General features: G+C 40.3%; 1 non-coding gene across 1 annotated transcript; it reads left to right on the forward strand.

The window, feature by feature from the left end:
• Positions 1 to 1,954: 1,954 nt before the first annotated feature.
• Positions 1,955 to 2,030, forward strand: TRNAT-CGU (transfer RNA threonine (anticodon CGU)). Its single transcript has one exon. It is a non-coding gene; the product is annotated as a tRNA-Thr (tRNA).
• The last annotated feature ends 13,356 nt before the right edge of the window (positions 2,031 to 15,386 follow it).

Here is a 15,386-nt window from a genome sequence, read left to right on the forward strand (position 1 = left end):
CCAACACACATTAATATCACCTGGGCGACGGCTTCCATGTGGGAAGCGCCATCTTCAACAAAGTGAGCATAATATATTTTATCTGCCCAACAGAGTATCATTAGAAAACATACCAAAAAATAAATAACAAGTTAAAAATCTTGAGTTGAATCTAGGAAGTTAAGCGAGCCCACAATGAAGAAATCAAGAGAGATAAAAAAAAATGAGAAGTCTTAAAATTCAAGCAGAAGAGTAAAAACTTGTGTGAGGGTTAATTCTGTTTGTTAATTTGTCTGGGCCATGAGGTGCCCTGATTAAATATTATTGTAGGTGTGTCAATGGGGGTGTTTCAGGATAAGGTTGGCATATGAGTCTGTAGATTTAGTAAAATAGACCTCCCTCTTCAATGTGGCAGTGGGCATTACCCAGTTCACTGAGAGGCTGACTAAAACAAAAAGCAGAGTGTTGGGCAGATAAAATATATTATGCTCACTTTATTGAAGATGGTGCTGCCCACATGGAAGCCTGTCGCCCAGGTGATATTAATGTGTGTGGGGGCGGGCTGTGGGCAGGCAGGATCCTTGTAGCCTGGGGCTTGGTTTTAGGATTAAGCATTTCCCACCCTTTCTGATGTGGGGTGGTACAATCCCATTATGCCTCAGATAAGTGACTAATGTGTTAGAGACTTCCCTATTTTGTATATTGGATTAAAGGTTTTGATTTCTACACTATAAAATGGGGGCAGAACGGAAGCTTGCTCTCTCGGTTCCTGAAATTAGCATTAGAGAGCAGAGCAGAAAAAGGCCACGTGGAGGAGGCCAGGAGAAGCAGCCAAGATGGCGGAGTGTTGAGTGAGAAGCCAGTTTGTGCAGGGAGAAGGAAGGAAATGGGGAACAGAGGAGAATAAATCTGGTGAGCTAGAAACCTTTGATTATAGGAAACTCAGCTAAGTCAGTAGCTTTGTGAACACTGAATGAGTGGGTTTTGGAGCCCAGTGTGTGTTTTTATTTGCCTGCCAGGTGCAAGGTAGGATTAAAGGTAATGGCCCATCAGTTTTTTGTTTTTTTTTGGTTTTTTTTTTTTTTTTTTTTTTGTATTTTTCTGAAGCTGGAAACGGGGAGGCAGTCAGACAGACTCCCATATGTGCCCGACCGACCAGGATCCACCCAGCACGCCTACCAGTGGGCAATGCTCTGCCCATCCGGGGCATTGCTCTGTCACGACCAGAGCCACTCTAGCACCTGGGGCAGAGGCCAAGGAGCCATCCCCAGTGCCCGGGCCATCTTTTGCTCCAATGGAGCCTTGGCTGCAGGAGGGGAAGAGAGAGACAGAGAGGAAGGAGAGGGGGAGGAGTGGAGAGGCAGATGGGTGCCTCTCCTGTGTGCCCTGGCCCGGAATCGAACCCGGGACTTCTGCACGCCAGGCCGACGCTTTACCACTGAGCCAACCAGCCAGGACTGCCAATCAGTTTTTGGCTTCGTTGTTTCCTTACCGACTGTCCGAATCCAATGCGAACCTGCTTGGGCCTGGCTGCTTTGATGGTAGCCCTGGCTACTGGCCTCACACAGAGGAAGTAGAAATTCACCCTTTTCTGTTCCTATCTGCCTGGTGAACTAGGACTTTGGTTTTCTCCTGCCCGTGCACTGGTATATATACCATTGGTTGTCTTGACTCCCAGGCCTTTGGACTCAGCTAAGCATTGCAGCAACTGCTTTCTTGGGTCTCTAGTTTGCAGATGGCAGGTCTAGGGACTTCCCAGCCTCTGTAACCACATAAGCCGGTTTATCATAAAAAATACCAATAGATCGATAAATATGTAGGTAGGTACATATGATGCATTGACATCTCTTTATTTAGATAGATATGAGTATAGCTACGGGCATAGATAAAGTTCAAGTTCTATTTCTCAGGAACATCAAGAATAGTACAGCTTCTCTTTAATAACAAACAAACAAACAATAACACAGATGGAGCGGCCCTGGCTGGTTGGCTCAGTGGTAGAGCATCGGCCCCGTGTGAGGAAGTCCTGGGTTCAATTCCCAGCCAGGGCACATGGGAGAAGCACCCATCTCTTCTCCACCCTTCCCTCTCTCCTTTCTCTCTATATCTCTCTTCCCCTCCCGCAGCCAAGGCTCCATTGGATTAAAGTTGGCCCGGACACTGAGGATGGCTCCATGGCCTCCACCTCAGGGGCTAGAATGGCTCTGGCAACAATGGAGCAACACCCCAGAGAGGCCAAGCATTGCCCCCCAGTGGACATGCCGGTTGGATCCCGTTTGGGTGTATGTGGGAGTATGTCTCTCTGCCTCCCTGCTTCTCACTTAAGAAAAATACAAACAAACAAAAAACACAGATGGAGCAAACAGTTATTTAATTCAAAGGAAAACTCAGAAAAGAAGGATCCTACAGAATGGGGAGGGTGTAAATTAAATGCAACTGCATAACCGACTACTTGAAACCAATCAAGGAGAAGAAGAACAAACAAAGCATCAGTGTGAGCAGGAGCTGGAGGAGCAGTGAGCATTCACTGTGACTCACAGGCATTTCTGCCCAAGGGCATTGACAGATGACCTCTTCTTTCTTTTTTCCCTGCTCAGAGTCCATTTGAATTCATTACAAACTTTTTCATCCTGACCTTTTTTTCTTTGCTTTTTTTTTTTTTTTTTTTTTTGTATTTCTTTGTATTTTTTACCCTGTGTGCTGTCCATGTTTGAATATCTGTATTTTCTTCTGGTTTATTTTCCTCACTGATTATTTTATTCAACTCTGGCAAATCCCTTATTGTCCATCCAAGTTCTCAATTTTAGTTATTGTATTCTTTCTGTTATAGAATGTCTAATTGATTTCTTTCTTAATGTGTATATTCTAGTTCTTAGTGAAATTCTCCATCTTGGCATTATTTTATTCCATTTATTAATACAAATTTTTAAAAAATCTATATCTAATAAATGCATAGGTTAGTTCTCAGTTGATTTTTTAAATCTTGATTATGTTTTGTTTTTTGTTTTTTGTGGGGTTTTTTTTACAGAGACAGAGAGAGTCAGAGAGAGGGACAGATAGGGACAGACAGACAGGAATGGAAAGAGATGAGAAGCATCAATCTTCAGTTTTTTGTTGTGGCACTTTAGTTGTTCACTGACTGCTCTCTCATATGTGCCTTGACCGTGGGGCTACAGCAGACGGAGTAACCCCTTGCTCAAGCCAACCACCCTGTGTCCAAGCTGGCGAGCTTTGCTCAAACCAGATGAGCCTGCACTCAAGCTGGCGACCTCAGAGTCTCGAACCTGGGTCCTCCGGATCCCAGCCTCAGTCTCTATCCACTGTGCCACCGCCTGGTCAGGCTTGATTATGTTTTTATGCAATATTTTATTAAATCTCTTGTATGAAAAATTAGTGAAGATTCTGGATGTAGTTATCTTTCTTCAGTAGATTTAATTGAAAGGGAGCTAGAGTGAGGATGTGATATTGTGATTTATAATAAAAAATATATGTTTGGTCTTTATCCCCTTTCAGGCAGACCTAAATCCCTTGGAATTTCCCAAGTAAAGAGAGCTATAAATTTGTTGTTTGTTATGTTAATAAGGTGACTTGTATATAACACCTAAGAATGGAGCTGTTTGCCAGTAAAGCCAACAGTATAATTACAGAGGGTTAGAAATTTTAGTCACATCTCTTCTTCACTCCTGGTTTCCAGGGAGGGGAAAGGAGTTTGAAATTGAGTCCAATCACCACTGGCCAATGATTTAATCAATCATGACTATATAATAAAACTCCAAAAGGACAGGGTTTGAAAAGCTTCTCAGTTGATGACTATGTGGCGATCTCCAAGTGATGTGTGTGCAGAGGATGTGAAAGCTCTGTGCCCTCCTGACACCTTGCCCTACGCCTCTCTGCCCTCGGATTGTTCCTGACTTATATGCTTTCATAACCAAGTGGTAAACTGTTTCACTAACTTCTGTGAGCCACTATCACAAAATTAATCAAACCTCAAGAAGGGTCTTGGGAACCTCTGACTCATAACCAGTCAGCTAGAAGTACAGGTGAGAACCTAAGCTTGCAACTGGCCCCAACATCCAGGAAGGAGGTCATGGGATCCTTCAGTTTGTAACTGGTATGTTAGAAGCTCAGGTGATGACATCGACTTGTGACTGTCGGCTGATGTGGAAGTAGCCTTATGGGACTGATCCCTCAGCACGTCGGATCTGTTGCAATTTCATATATAGTGTCGGAATTGAGTTAAATTGTAAGACACCCAGCTAGTCTCCCAAGAATTGCTTGATGATGGTGTTTGGACAACTCTCAACTTACAATATTACAATTGGGTCTAGAATCCAAATAAGGACAATTCTTCTCAATCCACTTGGGGTTTAAATTTGCTCCAGGCTAATATATGTATCTAGACAGCAGAGTATGTATATTTGTATATCTGATTATATTTCTGATTCACTTTCTCTGCAAAAGGCCCCTTCTGAGTATCAACTGAGAATCTAGAATCATCATTAGCATCCCTCTTTCCTTGAAGATTCTGTATTCAAATTTTCTCTTTTCCAGCATTATGACATAAACCACGATTTCCCATTGACTCCCAGTTCCTCTTTTGCTTGGCTTCTTGGCCCCCTCCCTATACAGTTTAATCTCAAATGCTTCAGGAATGTCAGATGTCCAGGTCCATTTCTTGAACCTCTCTCCTCTCCATGTTCTTACTCTTTCAAGCCCTGCTTGTCGTGGATTCTGTGAGCTGCAGTGTTGCTCACTGCAGTGTTGCTCACACTGCTGACCACTTGGCTGCTTTCGCGTTCCCTTGGAAATCACCATTTGTCTAGCTTTTCAAACTCTGTCCCTATACCAGGTGTCGAAAAATACCCTGAGGAACAAGAGGTGGGCAGAAGGCGGGGCTCACCTCAGTGCATTTACCTTCTCCCCAGAATTTTGACCCTTTAAATCCTAGACGCCTTCCATCATGTTTATTTTTATTGGCTGCATTTAGGCTAGAGTTATCATTGCCTGTGTTTTTACTGAGAGGTATTAACAACATTCCTATCTTTTAATAGCATTTTGAAGCAAAATTAAGTAAACATCCAAAATCAAATGCTTGTAATTGAATAGATTCTTTAAACATAATGTCCAGAGGCAAACACACGATCAATATCTGATCCTCCCAACTTCTAGCATTGATAGAATTAAATAACTCACACACAGCCAGTTTCTATCCTCCCAAACAAGTTGACCAGCTAAGGACATGCGGTTGACATTCTGTCCGTGTGGTTTCCACCGAGATAAAAATTTCTGCATGTGAATATGTTATGAAAAGTTAGTAAGACCACTTTTAACAAGGTTATCTGAAACTTTTGTCTTTTTTAGATGGTCCATAAATACCCAACACCTATCAGTGAGATTGCTCCTTTGTAATGCCTTATTAAAATGAAGGAAGCCACATGGGCATACGTAAGGGGGGTTGTAATATTAACTTTCACTCAATGTCAATCTAATTTTGGTATCCTTCGCACACCCAGTTTATGGTTAGTACAAATTACAGCATTGATGTGTTTGCTAGGGTAATGGTGATGATGTGTCATTAATTCCCCAGAGCGTATCATATTTCCTGAACACATGGTGTAGGGAAGGTCACATTGAATTCATCCCTTTTACACATCTAAAAATTAAGCCACCACCGCAAAGCTGCTGTAACAGGGGAAGGATACTGAGCAGAATTGTGAGTTTCTTGTCATGATGAATGTATTTATCATAGTCTTCTATAGCTTATCTCAATAAGTTTGCACTTAGATAATAACTTTGTAAACTATGGTTGTATTAAAGTTTGGTAATTTTTAAAAAGTAAGACAAAACACAGAGAGAACACTGACTGATCAAGTTTTTTCAGTGGAGTAGAGTATCTCTATCTTTCCTTTGGTAAGGAAAAGAACATAGTGACTCCTTGTCACTTGGGTTTTCAATCTCTATAGTCACACATTTCCTGCTATTTCCAAAGGACTGGTAAGATATTTGTAGATCTCTTTGTAAAAAGAGGATTTGAAAGATCAATTTACCTTTGTAGTGACCTGTTTTTATTTACTTAAGAAGCTGGAATACAGGGAATAATAATATATGTGTCATCTATGTAAGAAATAATGTATATATATACATGACATTGTGAGGTGGTGTTGTCTCTCATCCTTCAGCCTGGAGCAGGGGCTCTGAACCAGGAGTGATTCTGCTTTCTCTGCACAGGACCTTTGCCATGTTTGGAGACACTTTTGGTTTTCATAACTGGGGGAGAGAGGTTGCTACTGGCATCTGGGGCAGCAGCCAGAGATGTTGTTAAGTCTTTGTCCGTGCCCAGGACAAGCCCCATAACAGAATTATCTAGCTCAAATATCAGTAGTGCCAAGGTTGAGAACCCTGGCTTAGAAAGAATAATTCTTAGTTTCCCATCAGTTAGATATATGATACCATATATTTACAATTTAATAAATGCATTTGATATCTATATATTTAAAAATTTATCTTGTACTTCTGAAGTAAATATTATCTTAGTCTTTTACAGTAAAGAGATAAGGAAATTATGTCAATAAATTAAACATTTAATTCAAATAAAATAATAATTAATTAAAACTCAGTGGAAAAGAAACAAATCCTTGGATAATACAAACAATAAAAGTCAACAAAAGAAAAATAAAGTAATTGCAGGAGCTCTAGATCTATTTGAGACATTTAATTTTTGGTATAATGATTTCTAAGGATGAAAATTCTAGTACCATCAAATTTCACAGGCAAATTCTAAAAATCCATTAATATGGAAGATAATATTCTACAACTTTTTGCCAAATGTTGAAGAGATAGAGAATACCTCTCTACTCATTTTATCTGATATTATATCATTACTAAATTTAGTTGCATTTTTTGAACATTTCTTTACATTTTAAAAAATTACCTTTGAATTTATTTTTTAAATAGTGAGAATTCTTAATCTTTTAATTAAATTTGTGACTCCTATTTAATCATTGGAAAGCATCTTGATTCAAGGTTTCTAATGAGTCAAACAAATTAACTGGCAGGTTTAAACTCACAATTTAGTCAAACTTAAAATAATATAGTAAAATTAAACAAGAGATAAAAACATATTTAAACACATGTTTAGTATAATCAATGTTTTCACCATGTCTATTCTCATGTATTTATGTATGTGAAATTATATTCCTTCAGCATCTGGCCTAATTTACAGTTGTATTATTGTGCTTGTGTATAAAACATGGTAAAAATTTCTCTACCTTCCCAATTTTTATTAAAATTGGGATCAATAATGTTAAAGATAAAATACTAACATCCACAATTGTAAATCACTGATTTAAGATCAAATTCCATACTAGAAACCTATTTCCTTATACAGCCTGAAATTATAATTATAATGATATTAATAAAAACAAAAACAAGAGAAAAATTGAGCCCTGCTAGAGTTAGTGAGCCAAGTTAGTGAGAATTTATACCTTCTTGGTTACATTCGGGAAAAAAATCTGATATTCAGACCATGGCATTGGTTTCTGGCAATAGTCAAAGTCAACTCTTAACTTCTCATTATATAAAATGATTTGCTGCCACCTCATGCAGCTGCTTTTTATATGTATTCAATTTTAATCATTTGCTGGACTCCTTTTTTTTTTTTTTTAATTCAGAATTCTGCCTACCACATACCTCGTCATGGTTGAGGTGGGGAAGAGAAAATAAAATAGCAAACCCAGGGAAGTATACTTTGGAAAGAATGTGAGTGTCCCTCTTGACCTGTTGGTTTGACAAGAACCAAACGGAGCAGGGCCGGCTCGGTTTCTGAGAGAGTTATTATGCCAGAATACCACTACCATTGCTCAGACCAATGCAAACAGTGACTGCTTAGACTTAAAATACTCCTTTGATCCAGGCGACCAGAGACAGGAAAGTTTCCAATCCCATTTGACATGATCAGGAGACTAAATTGATAAAAAGCAATTGTCAGAATAGGACATCAGCATCTTCAGAGAAAACTGATTGGACAACCCCTCCTAGGGGCAGAGTGAAGGGTGGCCCCGGGGGCACTTTCTACCTCAAGGGACTGGGCCCTGGCCATGTTTGCAAGGCAGAGATCAGGATGGCTGCATAGTGGTGTCTGCCCTGTGCACGTAGCATTCTTTGCAAATGCTAGAGTTTATTGTGGGTTCGGTACCTATGCTATTATAGCATGTTTGAGTTTTGAAAAAACTTGTTCTAACGTGTAGGTCTCCAGACCGAGAGGACTTATATTTGGACTTGATAATAATGATTAAAAAAAAAACAAAACAAAAACTGGATATGACTCAGGGTTCCTGGAATTTGAGCTGGAATGCAGTGACTGAAGGAGCATTTTGCATTGTTCCCTGGAGGAAGGAGGGAGCATGTCTGCATGTAGCAAGGACAGGAACCTAGTATCAGGAGCACGGGTACACAGCCTGTGGTACCACGAGGGCTGCCGCTCTAACACTGCCGCCTTTCCTTCTCAGAAACTACCAGGATCTCACTGCCTGCTCCATTGAAGACCCATACAGCGTGAGCAGAAGTGGCATTTGTCAGGTCTGGTTGTAGAATTAAAGACCCAGTCTGCAGCCCGTCAGTCTTTCTCTAAGCCGCCCTGACAACGGAGACCAATCCCATGCGGTGTCTGCTCCAGTGACTGACATTCTTGAGGAAGTACACAGAGCAGAATCCCAGCTAACCTTTAGAAAATGTAGTTTTAGGAGAAAGAATCATTTGTTTTTAAGCCAGTAAAGTTTTACTTTTTTTTAAAACTAGAATCTGACTTACTCTATCATGATAGATACAATCATTTATTCAAAATTACTCAAGACAGGGGAAGACAGTGCATACTTTCATCCAGCACTATTTTTCATGTTAATTATTAAAGCATTAGTCATAATCTAGTAATAGCTATTTATCTAGCTATATCTAATTACTATTACATGGAGAAGAAACTGTTACCCTAGGACCTGCTTTTTTATTTGTTTGTTTGTTTGTTTGTTTGTAGTCCACAGTAAGGGAAAACACAGTCACCAGGGAAAGTAAAAATTTGTTACAAAAGAAGACAAAGCAGAATGCACTGTGGACTTGAGTGTAAACATGCAACCACCACGCCCTGTGTGCCAGTACACCTGTGCAAAAATGTAGAAGCAATACATTGTACATACTTTTCCTCTTTTAACACAGAAACCTAGTGTGTTTCCCATTTAAGTGTGCTTCTCAGCGAGATGCACTCAGGGAGCAATTGGTATCTTGTTGCAAAAATACCCACCTAGGAGCAAGGAGCAGAAAATACAGCTTCATGGTAGCTGTCAATTTTATCGGTGAGGAAAACAACTTCTGTTCATTGGTTTGGGTTAGAAATCTATTTGCTACAGATTTCCTGAGCATGAGAATGTTCCTGGGATTATTTAGAAGATGTAGTGAAATGGAAAAATGCAAGTTCTTAGATATAACTCAGTCTCCATAAGTAACTTCCTTCCTAGGAACTTAATTTATTATTTGTAATATTTAATGAAAGCAAAAATTTACTAAGACAGTTTTGATCATTGAAGTTAAATTTAGGATATCAAGAGACTACCAGCTTTATTTGTGTGTGTGTGTGTGTGTGTGTGTGAGAGAGAGAGAGAGAGACAGACAGACAGATAGGGACAGACAGACAGAAAGGGAGAGAGATGAGAAACATCAATTCTTCATTGCAGCTCCTTAGTTGTTCATTGATTGATTTCATATATGTGCCTTGACGGGGGGGGGGGGGGGGAGATGGGGCTACCGCAGACCAAGTGACCCCTTGCTCAAGCCAGCGACCTGGAGCTCAAGCTGGTGAGCCTTGCTCAAAGCAGATGCGCCCGCGCTCAAGCTGGCAACCTCAAGGTCTCAAACCTGGGTCCTCCACATCCCAGTCTGATGCTCTATCTACTGTGCTACCGCCTTTTCAGGCAGAGACTACCAGCTTTTTGATTAAAATGGTGTTATATGTTTTTGCAATAAACTCATATGTCAACAAATATTTGAATTGACCAGATACTTAGCATTAAAAACTCTTCAAGTGCCCTTTAGTTTACTATGTATTTATAATGAATACATGTGAATAAGGTTGAGATTCAGGGGTATTACATAAATTAACTCATGAATAGAATTATATATGAAATCTCAGTTTTTGCGTAACCATCAATTTTGTTTGGACATAAATGAGGAAGTGTGCTTCAGTAGTTTCTTTCTCCACACCACTGAAATCATTTTCTGAAGAATAGTTTTACTTTTTATCTTGACTCTTTACATTAGCTGTCATTTTTATATGAAAATACCTGCAAACAAACCCAGATGGTTAGAATACCTCACAGTGCTTTATGTTGTATTATCCTGCACTGTCTCCCATGGCTCCCTGCAAACCTTATAAAGAGTGATGTCATAGCTTGTTACATGGAACTGCTTTCAGCAGTCTTATAAGCTTTCAGGTTTCTGATACTTTATTGAATATTCTGGGTGCCATTAGAGCAATTGAATTCTGTGTGCCTTGCAACTAAGTCAAGTGCTTCTTATTTAGTTGTATAGTTCAAGTACAAACATTCAACCTAATGAAAGAAGACATTTATTCTCATATACAGAAACCTGGGTTTGTATACCTTCGTGAAGTGCACTGTAATCATTTCAGTATGAAATCCAAGTTAAGTTGATAAAAGTACCATTGACTAGAGAGAGAGAGAGAGAGAGAGAGAGCTTGGACGATTCTTGCTATCAAACAAAATTATGATAAAGGGACGATTGTAGCAGAGGCAAAAACTTGGAAGAGTTGGATCAGAGGTAGAAAAAGCTTAGGATGGATAATTTAGGGAAATCTAAGTGCTCGCCTTCCAAGGTTCAAGGACAATTCCAAGTTTTTTAGTTTCTTTATTGTTCCCATTTCAAGTCCATTTCTATGAGAATCCCCTTCCAGGCTGTTTTGAGTCAATGACCCACCATGTGAGAAACCAGAATTTGACCAGAATGATGCTGCAGCCTTAAATCTCTCCTTGCCAGTCCTCCTTTGTTCCCACTTCCCTCCCTAGGCATCAGGTTTGTATTTGTGGTCTGACAGTTTAGCCTGGCGACTTCTGATTTCTCAGTCACCAATCCCAGGAACTTTGCCCAATGAACTATTGCACATCAAATTCCACCTTTTCATCTGCTTCTTGGAGGATGCAATCCAACACATGATGTTCATCTTCAGCAAACATCTGATAGGTGACACTTTTCTTGACTTTCTGTTGGCTATTGTTGATTCCAAATAATGCTAGCAGAGATCCAAATGACTGGGTAATCCACTATAAAACACTTCAGTATACATGCTGTGACTTAGTGTATGTTAACCTATTTAATCAATACTCCAATGTGTTTTAGTTAAAATTTGAAATACCACTTAGAAACTAAAGCTTCAGACATGCTTTGTGAGTCTCTAGCACATTCTAAAAAGGAACCTCACTCCACAGGTGACCACAAGCAGTGCTCTAAATATAGCTATCAATCAGAACCTGCAGGAGATGATTCGTTCATTAGTGTGGCAAAGTTAATGAATGGGAGTTAAGAAATTTGTTTTGCTAGGAAAGCAGATACACATTGATCATAGTATGATTGTTGACAGCCCAGAAATTCAAGGCCTTCTGAGAACTACCATCTGCTTATAAGACTGTTCAGTCTCACCCACCACTGGCCCCAAAGCTTAATGGAGGACTCATTCCATATATATAATTTTTTTTACAGTGATAGTCAGCGAGAGGGATAGGTAGGGACAGACAGACAGGAATGGAGAAAGATGAGAAGCATCAATCATCAGTTTTTCATTGTGACACCTTAGTTGTTCATTGATTGCTTTCTCATATGTGCCTTGACCGTGGGGCTGCAGCAGACCAAGTAACCCCTTGCTCGAGCCAGCAACCTTGGGTCCAAGCTGGTGAGCTTTGCCCAAACCAGATGAGCCCGCGCTCAAGCTGGCGACCTCAGAGTCTCGAACCTGGATCCTCTGCATCCCAGTTTGACGCTCTATCCACTGCGCTACCACCCATTCAGGCTCATTTCATATTTTAATGGACTATTTCCCATTTCTTTATAACAGTATAATTGAGTTTGCTTGGATATGAAACTTTCTCTCAAGTTACCGTGTGGCTTTTGAAGGGAAAAAGAAAAACACTCCATGCAGATGAAATAGTAAATTCAAATGCCTGGAGGCAGCAGAGTGCTAGCCTTTGGGCTGCATAGCAAGAGGTGGTGGAGTTGGAGTAGAGTGAGCAAACGAGAGTGTAGGAGAGGAAGGAAAATTGTGTTTCTAAGTTAATCCCTCTGTGGTCAGAGATTGTTGGAATTAGGCAATGCAGCATTGTGAGATGAAAAGATAAAATGGGACATCTGAAAATAAGATCCTAAATAGATAACAGTTATTGGTAATGACAAAGCGTAAGGTATGGTAAAAGGTTGACACGAGGGGAGAAAACCACTGGAGGAGAGGATTTTAAAGTATATACTAAGATCATCTATGTAGAAATTATTGTAGAATTATGATGTCTTCTTGGAGAGAACTGGCAGATCTTGTTGAAGCGAGTAGCAATATCATAAGCTAAAATCTTCAAAATACAAGAAAAAGTGATCTAGTTTCTGCAGATGACTGTATCAAGAAGACTTGTGCATGGCACAGCTACATGAGGCTGTCACTTCTAGAAGTCTGAGAAGCAAAAGGGAACTTGAAAGGCTTCTTGGGAGGCAGTATGTTCAGGGAGAGCTAAGTTTCATTAAAGCAAGAAAGTGAATAAAATACTTAAAAATAATGCTTGGAGGATCTTCGCTGATGATTGGCTCTTCCAGGAAGGAGAGTGGACAGGCACTGCTCTACAGTGATGGAAGTCCATAGATAGTGGTAGCATGATCTGGGACTCTCAGGGTCCTTCTGGAATAAATAGGGTTAGATAGCAATCAGGATTAGACCCAGTGACCTGCAGGCAGATGCGGTGCTGAGCCTGCCAGTACGGGGGAAGGAAGGAAGAGGGGTTGAGGTGTTTTCAGGCCGTGCAGGTATCCAAAACTATCTTCCCGCCTGCCAGTGTTGTTGTGGAGGGACGTTTCCCCAGGACACGAGGGGATCCAGGCTTTCTCCCCTGTGCTCTGATAGGTGGCATGGAGTCTCAGGTAAGATGGGTCTCATTCTCATACCTCATCTTCCTCCTCTCCGTGAAAGGCATTTGTGGAAAAAACACCCTCACAAAGTTTTCAAGCTGGTTGATTTGAATCAATTTGCAGCATCATCTAATCTTTCATCATATTAGCAAGCAAAATATTTGCTTTTAGCAGAAGGAAAAAGGATAATTTATAAGCATGAGCAGGGTGCATATAATGACTTTATTTGTATTGTGTATTTGAATATTTATGACAATCCTATCCATTTTACATATAATGGAAACAATGAGTTGCCCTTGGTTACATATCTTAAATGTGGAAGAGCCACAGTGGAAATTTATTTTCTTGCTTTCCAAGCCTGGGTTTCAGAGATTGGTTAACCCATCATCAGTCAAATCTTCAGCTGTAGGTCCCCGTACCGATTGAATCTTTAAATAGACAAAAAGCAGGTTTCATGAGCTCCATTGTCAAAAATGGCATGAAAACATTCTGGAAGGTTCTTTAACTATTTTAGCTACTTGATGGGGAATGGGCTCTGTGTGAAAACTATTACTGACCATCTTGTTTGTCAAACATGGCAGTGATAAGTGGCTTGCATCTTTGTAAAAGATGAAAACATCCTAAATAAAACCATTAAAAGGAGAAAATGATAGGAGGTCTTAGAGATGTTTCTTAAAACACTTTAATATTTTAACAGCTTTCACAGACTTACCAAAAATAATTTCCACGAGGTGTATGTCACAGGAGGCACAATCTATTATTAACTATTAGGGCCCTGAGAACCGAAAGTCCTTTGGTAAGTTACCTTGGATAGTGGTCCTTCAAAGTTTATATCACCCATGATCATGCGAAAGTTCTGAATTTTAACTTTTAGAACTCAACTTCAATTTTAAATGAAAATAACCTTTGTTGCACTTTGCAACATTTTCCTTTAGAACCTAAACCCTGATCCAACTCTATGTATTTTTTTCCCCTTAACATTACTTCAGGAAGAACTATAGCAATCTGACATTGTGAACTACTTCTAGAGCACAATCACTCCTGAAAACCACTCTTGGCTGCTTTTAGTGGCTGGCCTTTCACGTGGGTGTCTTCCAACCTCACTGTCTCCTGTGCGCCACCACAGTATAACTGGATCATGTGGCAAGAACCCAAACGACAGAGTATCTCTAGAAGAGAAATAATTTACATTAAAAATGTACTCTCAGCCCTGGCCGGTTAGCTCAGCGGTAGAGCGTCGGCCTGGCGTGTGGGGGACCCGGGTTCGATTCCCAGCCAGGGCACACAGGAGAAGTGCCCATTTGCTTCTCCACCCCCCCCTTCCTCTCTGTCTCTCTCTTCCCCTCCCGCAGCCAAGGTTCCATTGGAGCAAAGATGGCCCGGGCGCTGGGGATGGCTCCTTGGCCTCTGCCCCAGGCGCTAGAGTGGCTCTGGTCTCGGCAGAGCGATGCCCTGGAGGGGCAGAGCATCGCCCCCTGGTGGGCAGAGCGTCGCCCCTGGTGGGCGGGCCGGGTGGATCCCGGTCGAGCGCATGCGGGAGTCTGTCTGACTGTCTCTCCCCGTTTCCAGCTTCAGAAAAATACAAAAAAAAAATGTACTCTCAGTAAGTATTTAAAATAAAAATAATATATAGAGCCACTGACATTGATAAGGTTAAAGTTTTGAATACTTAATAGAATAGGGGTTCATTTGAACGAAATTAAGAAATGCAGTTTTTCATAGGTTTCTCTTACATGCTTTAGGAGTCGGTCATTTCAGTTGGTAGTAGAAAAGCAACAGAAATATTACAGGATCCATTCATGGTAAAATCTCTAAGCACACTAGAAACTGAAAGGAACCTTTTCAACTTGATCATAAAAAGTGAAATGTTTTCCTCTTAAACAGTAACATGACAAGCATGTCTACTCTCAAAATGTGTTTTCCGCACTGGACTGAATGTTTGATCCAGAGCAATAAGGTATGAAAAGGAAGTATTCAAAGATTAAAAAGAAAAAGAAAGATTCTTACTTAAAAGTTAACCATTTACATAGAAATTTTTTAAAAATTATTTTATTTATTGATTTTTTTAAAGAAAGAAGAGAAGAAGAGGGAGGAGAAGGAAACATTAATTCATAGTAGAAGTAGTTATTGCTTCTGTGTGTTTTTGACCAGGCAAGTACAGGGATTGAAACAGCGACCTCAGCATTTCAGGGCAATGCTTTATGCACTGTGCCACCATGGGCCATGCTCATTTATATAGGAAA

Source organism: Saccopteryx bilineata, chromosome 11, assembly GCF_036850765.1.
Source record: "Saccopteryx bilineata isolate mSacBil1 chromosome 11, mSacBil1_pri_phased_curated, whole genome shotgun sequence".
NCBI classification, from domain to species: domain Eukaryota; kingdom Metazoa; phylum Chordata; class Mammalia; order Chiroptera; family Emballonuridae; genus Saccopteryx; species Saccopteryx bilineata.